Here is a 7,500-nt window from a genome sequence, read left to right as displayed (position 1 = left end):
ACGTAAAAACTTTTGAGAAAAATGCAATTGGAATTATTTCTAAACATGAAAATGGCACTTGACACAATCATACTACGAACGGAAAAGAACATAATTGAGAAAATCTCGAACAGGTTTAAAGGTTTAAAGGTCGCTCATGAATGGCAGAGGCAAGGGACAGTGACATTGCCATAGCAAGCAGGACAATGCCCTAGAGACTGACCATATAGAATATGATCAGCGCCCAAGCCTCCTCTCCACCCAAGCTAGGACCAGGGAGGGCCAGGCAGTGGCTGCTGATGACTCAGCAGATAGACCTATAGGCTCCCCCAAACCCCCCAACCTTAGCTCACAAGGATGGTAAGGTTGCAGACACTAATGGCACTAACGAGTTTGAGCGGGACTCGAACCCCCGACTGGCGATCATCAGGCAGAGACGTTACCAATTAACTTACACAAATGTATTACGCTAATAATCTAGTGGATGATTTTAATGCTTTATTTAGAGAGGACTTCTCCTTACTTTATCGATAAGTTCCTTTGGTCTCTAAGTTTTAATCGTACTGGTTTTACAATGCTGAGCTTTAATCTTCAAAAATACTCTACAGTACTTTTATTTCTTAACTGAAAATTCGATATATATATATATATATATATATATATATATATATATATATATATATATATATATATATATATATATATATATATATATATACTGTATATATATATATATATATATATATATATATATATATATATATATATATATATATTGGGCATATCATTACATAAACAACTATAAACACGCCCACACGTGTGTGTGTGTTTGTGTGTACACACACACACACACACACACACATATATATATATATATATATATATATATATATATATATATATATATATATATACTAAGAATGTTATTCTGCATTTAACCTCATGTTTCAATACGTACGCGGGGAGGAGAAAAATATCAAATTATCAAAGTAAAGTAACAAAGTTTCAATGTTAATCTCTTCCTGAAACCAGACTAACTGCAAAGCTTCATTCAGGTATGTTAATAAAACCACTTAAAAAAGCTTAAACCAGCTTTCCATTACATAAAGGAGATGAAGTAGTACGCACCTTATAACGCACGTATACGCGCGTAAGCTCTTTTCCCAAAAAGAATTTGGAAATTTCTTGAACAGTAACGAGTTTACCATCGCACCGAGCCTACATACTTATAACTCCTGGAACCGAACAAAGCCGATAATATGAGATGTGGATAAAGGGATAATAAACTGATACCCTCTCCCTCCTTCTCCCTCCCTCCCCCCCCCCCCTCTCTCCCCCTCTCTCGAAAAAAAAGAGGCTTAGGGGCAAACCGAGAGATACCCTTCTTCATCAGGAGCGCTTAACCGGTAAACCCGACAGGTATTTTGATCATTAAGGGTATGAAAAGAGATTAAGGATCGATATTCAAGGTTTACAAAAGAGTTCTAAGACCCCCTTCTTGCTGGAGGAAAAAAACAGCCAATAAGGATTATAGATTTCACGGAGCTGGATAAGCTGAGTGGTGTCAATAAGCTGACTGCATGCGTTTGGTGTACGTAAATAATAATAATAATAATGATAATAATAATAATAATAATAATAATAATAATAATAATAATAATAATAATAATAATAATAATAACAAAAAGGTAGACACAATAACAATACCAGGATCTTCAATAATAATAAGAAAAATAATAATAATAATAATAATAATAATAATAATAATAATAATAATAATCATTATCATGATGAATCTTACGTAAGTTTGGAAACATCTTGTCAAAACTTCTTGAACATATAAAACTAATGTAGTGAATTTATTACACACAACATTAGATTTTTACCCACAACGTTACATAAATGAGTGTACTTCCAGAATCAATAAATATGCAACAGTATTAGCAGTAGTTGTCAGGCAAATCGAAAAAAATTTATAAATTGAATTCGAGCAAAATCTATATATTGAATTTCATGGAATCCATTACGGCACGCAAAATATTTTTCTCTAATGAACATTCTTTCTCATGACATTACCAGAAAATAATTTCACATGGAAATAACACAATAGTCGTTTTGTATGTCAAAGTCATTATCCATTAAAACATTTGGATAGTAACACAATAGTCGTTTTGTATATCAAAGTCATTATCCATTAAAACATTTGGATAGTAACACAATAGTCGTTTTGTATATCAAAGTCATTATCCATTAAAACATTTGGATAGTAACACAATAGTCGTTTTGTATATCAGTCATTATCCATTAAAACATTTGGATAATAACACAATAGTCGTTTTGTATATCAAAGTCATTATCCATTAAAACATTTGGATAGTAACACAATAGTCGTTTTGTATATCAAAGTCATTATCCATTAAAACATTTGGATAATAACACAATAGTCGTTTTGTATATCAAAGTCATTATCCATTAAAACATTTGGATAGTAACACAATAGTCGTTTTGTATATCAAAGTCATTATCCATTAAAACATTTGGATAATAACACAATAGTCGTTTTGTATATCAAAGTCATTATCCATTAAAACATTTGGATAGTAACACAATAGTCGTTTTGTATATCAAAGTCATTATCCATTAAAACATTTGGATAATAACACAATAGTCGTCTTGTATATCAAAGTCATTATCCATTAAAACATTTGGATAGTAACACAATAGTCGTTTTGTATATCAAAGTCATTATCCATTAAAACATTTGGATAATAACACAATAGTCGTTTTGTATATCAAAGTCATTACCCATTTAAACATTTGGACGGAAAATGCACTGTCTACCAGCAAATAAAACGCGACTGGAACACCGAGGCTCAAATAAGGGAAAGTCTTCCTTAGGTAATAATACGTTATTGCTGGATGATTTAAGGTCATTGGTAAATGATTTAAGATCACTGTTGGATGATTCAAACCCTTTGTTGGATAATTTAAGGTCATTGCTGGATGATTTATGGTCATTGCCAGATGATTTACGGTCATTGCCAGATGATTTAAGGCCATTGTTGAATGATTTGAGGTCACTACAGGCAAATCTAAGGTCATATTTGGATGATTGAAGGTCACCGCTGGATGATTTAGGGTCAATACAGGATGTTTTAAGGTGATTGTTGGATGATCTAAGGTCAATACTGGATGGTTTCAGGTTATTGATGGATAACTTAAAGCCACTGTTGGATGATTTAAAGTCATTGTTGAGTTATTTAAGGCTATGAGCAACCAATTAAAAAACGCGTACCTAAAAGTAGTTTAGATCTAATTTACTTGAGAGGAATAACCCTTTCCTAATTGATGATGATGATAAACAATTAATGATAATAATAATAATAATAATATTAATAATAATAATAATAATAATAATAATAATAATAACAATTAAAAAAATAATTATTAATAACAATTATTAATAATAATATTAATAACAATAATAATCATAATAATAATAATAATAATAATAATAATAATAATAATAACTAATAATAATAATTAATACTAATAATAATAATAATAATAATAATAATAATAATAACAACAACACCAACACCAACAATAACAACAACAACAATAATAATAATAATAATAATAATAACAATAATCATCATCATCATCATCTGCGAGGATGTAAGATATAATCTTCAGCAACTTGAACCAAACAAAATATTTCTATGGCGCAAAGACGATTGCCAGGAAAAAAAAAAAAAACCATTGTGAATTGCAATCTAAGAAATATTCAAATGAAGAGCGTATGATGCGACTAATTATTATTATTATTATTATTATTATTATTATTTTATTTTTTTTTATTTATTTATCTATTTATTTATCAATTAATTATTATTATTATTAATTATTAATCATTATTACTAATATTTATTGATTATTATTATCATTATCATTATTATTAATTATCATTATTATTAATTATCATTATTATAATGATAATTATTATCCCAATTATAATTATTATAATGATAATTATTATCATAATTATAATTATTATTGCTATTATTGTTGTTTTTGTTGTTGTTGTTGATGCTTTTATAGTCAATCGATCGTTTTGGTGTTAACACATCTTGGTCTACATTGTGTATGTATTCTGTATTTGTACTGTCTTGATAAAGTACTTTATATCACTATAGTTATATAGTTATAACAAAAGCATAACCAATAATCAATGACATTCTTTTCAGTTATGCAATGTCCAAGTACAAATAGGCCTTATTACTCAAATATTTACAGTAAAAATACAAGAACCTGAAAATCCTTGAGAACTATTGATTGTTATTTTAAAATTGATATTTTTTCTTTAAATAAATGACAAAAATTTAGGTTAAAAGCCAAATAATAAAATGAAAATTTATACTCACAATCGATCTAGTGACATTTAAAATCTAATACAAGATATACAGCATAAAACACACACACACACACACACACACACACACTCTCTCTCTCTCTCCCTCTCTCTCTCCTAAACCTGAAACGCTTCAAACTTTAATTGACTACTTTGAAATGCTTGTGTGACGCTCCATAAGGTAAATTAAAATAATCAGTAGAATAAGTTAAATTCCATCAAGTCATCGGGATTTCTTTCATGGCAGGATTTGGTTTGGGAATTTGGAACTGGATTTGATTAGGAGAATTGTCCCACATACCACGGGGGATGGGGGGGGGGAATTCCCTGGAGTGTTGGGAGGGGGCAATCGACATAGAGGTGCCTCAGGTACTATTTAGTAAGAGAAGCTAGACAGCAAGAAGATAATTAAGGAGGACCAGAGTACATCCTAATGTTAAAAAGTGGGTGCAGATAAGGGCTGGTGGGATGTCAGACAAGTGATTCAATAGACGCCCATTAATTTCATTGACTAAATGTATTATCATTCTATGTTATATGCTTCTATAAAAAGGACACTTTAGAACTTTAAAGAAGAAAAAGAAACAATAACGTATAAAATAAAGCAGTACACAATTAACATTGAAATAGCGTATCGTTAATATTATTGTCCTTATTATTCTATTTGTAGGCCCACCTCGCCTATAAAATAAAGAGCAAGTGTTTGATATATATATATATATATATATATATATATATATATATATATATATATATATATATATATATATATATATTCTCAGGTAGTAGTCATACCCTGGTGAAAGGGATTGTGACACACACACACAAAAACACACACATTGAGATACTACGGGTAGAGTGTTATCGGGTCCTTTGACTGGCCAGACAGTACTGCATTGGATCAATCTCTCTTGTTACGGCTCATTTTCCTTTTGCCATGTTTTTTTTTCTTTTTTTGTGGCATGTTTCTTTACATATTCTCCTCTGTCCTCATACACCTGGCAACGCTGAGATTACCATACAATTCTTCCTTGCTTACTGGGTTAACTACTGCCCTGTAATTGTTCAGTGGCTACTTTCCTCTTGGTAAGGGGAGAAGAGACTCTTTAGCTATGGTAAGCAGCTCTTCTAGGAGAAGGACACTCCAAAATCAAACCAGTGTTCTCTGGTCTTAGCTAGTGCCATAGCCTCTGTACCATGGTCTTTCACTGTCATGGGGTAGAGTTCTCTTGGTAGAGGGTACACTCGGGCACACTATTCTATCGTATTTCTCTCGCTCTTGTTTTTTGGAAGTTTTTATATTTTCTATAGGAAATATTTATTTTAAAGTTACTGTTCTTGAAATATTTTATTTCAATTGTTAATTACTTCTCTTGCAGTATCCTTATTTCCTTTCCTCACTGGGCTACTTTCCCTGCTGGAGCCCTCGGGCTTATAGCATTTTGGTTTTCCAACTAGGGTTGTAGCTTAGCACGTAATATATATATATATATATATATATATATATATATATATATATATATATATATACATATATATATATATATATATATATATATATATATATATATATATATATATATATATATATATATACCCTCAGGTAGTAGTCATGCCTGGTAAAAGGGATTGTGGTTAGGAAAGGGGGAGGGGGTGGGGAAGGTTGTATGTGCATATTTATCTAAATATTTAGGCATCATTTTTGACGGGTCGCATACACTAGTTCACTTATGGAAATTGAAGCTCAAAACCAAATAAAAGGAAACCCTTAATGATACGTCTTCCATTTGATTACCGAATCGAAAATGATCCGTCCGAACAGAAAATGTCAAGCCTCGCAATTCCTCGTACCTAATAACACACACCTGTAATTAACGCTATTTACAATCCCGCTGTATTCCATAAAGGTCAAAGTCGTCCCCAGTAATATAAAAGATTCCGGCGTACGGTCCAATCGTTCATCATCTTCCTATGACATATCATTACGTTGTTAATTCCACTTAATTAAGTTGACTCGAGTATAATCTTCCAATTCTTTACCTATTTTTATTTTCCCTTCCCCAGTTCGTTTTGGTACCTTTTCGTATGCGTTCCTTAATGGTAGACAAAAGGGAGAACAGCAACTTCACATCTGCAGAATAAGACGCAAATTGTCTATGCCCAAAACGAGCTTTATCGGGTGGTACCGTAAAGTCAAAGATACAATATTGTCCACCATGTCTCGAATTACACACCACTCTAAGCGGTTAAAGTAATTCTATCTCTAACGCAGCCTATGATAAAGACCAAAATCCCTTGATGTTTAAGGGACAGCCGCTGCCCTCTACCGACTGACCACACGCTTAAATAAAACTGACCTTTAAGTAATCCGACCAGAATGACGTGAATAGTACAACCTATTTAACAGAAGCACTCATCAGGTGATCACCCTTAATAGAGAGCACGTGACACGTAACAGTGTTTATGGCTAGTTTTATTTTCTAATTTCAGGGATTACGAACAAGGGACAGGCGTACGGACAAGGATAGGCGTAATGGGCGTAATAATCCCCCTAGTGATAACAGACGATTTCGGAACAGTACTTCTTCTTTGGCTCTTCTTCTGTTAATGTAATTGCAGGATAGTAGGGCTAATGGTAATATGCATTTTAATTTTGGAGCAACATTGCAGACTCGATGTAATTCTCGGGTCATTATTATCGTGTAATTAATCAATGGGCGAGTGCACACAGCAACGGCGTTTGAACTACAATGTAATTTTTGCTTGCAACAGCTTGCTTTAAATGGTCTCTTAATGGTTTGTTTGCATTAGTGCGAAATCGTAATGAAGGGGATGGAAAATTTACGTCTTTAGTACGATTAAAATTGACTATATATGGGTTTAATAACAGGAAGTAATACTGTCCTGAAAATGAGATCCTAAGTAATTTTTATTATCGACAACTGAATTCAATCTTTTCATCATCATCATCATCATCATCTCCTCCTAGATTTCACCAGTCGTCTCTATCTTGAGCTTTTAATTCAAAACTTCTCCATTCATGACCTCCTACTTGACCCTTCATAGTCCTCAGCCATGTTAGCCTGGGTTTCCCAACTCTTCTAGTCTAG

The sequence above is a fragment of the Palaemon carinicauda genome, chromosome 24 (assembly GCF_036898095.1).
Source record: "Palaemon carinicauda isolate YSFRI2023 chromosome 24, ASM3689809v2, whole genome shotgun sequence".
NCBI lineage: Eukaryota > Metazoa > Arthropoda > Malacostraca > Decapoda > Palaemonidae > Palaemon > Palaemon carinicauda.
This window is presented reverse-complemented; position numbering follows the sequence as displayed.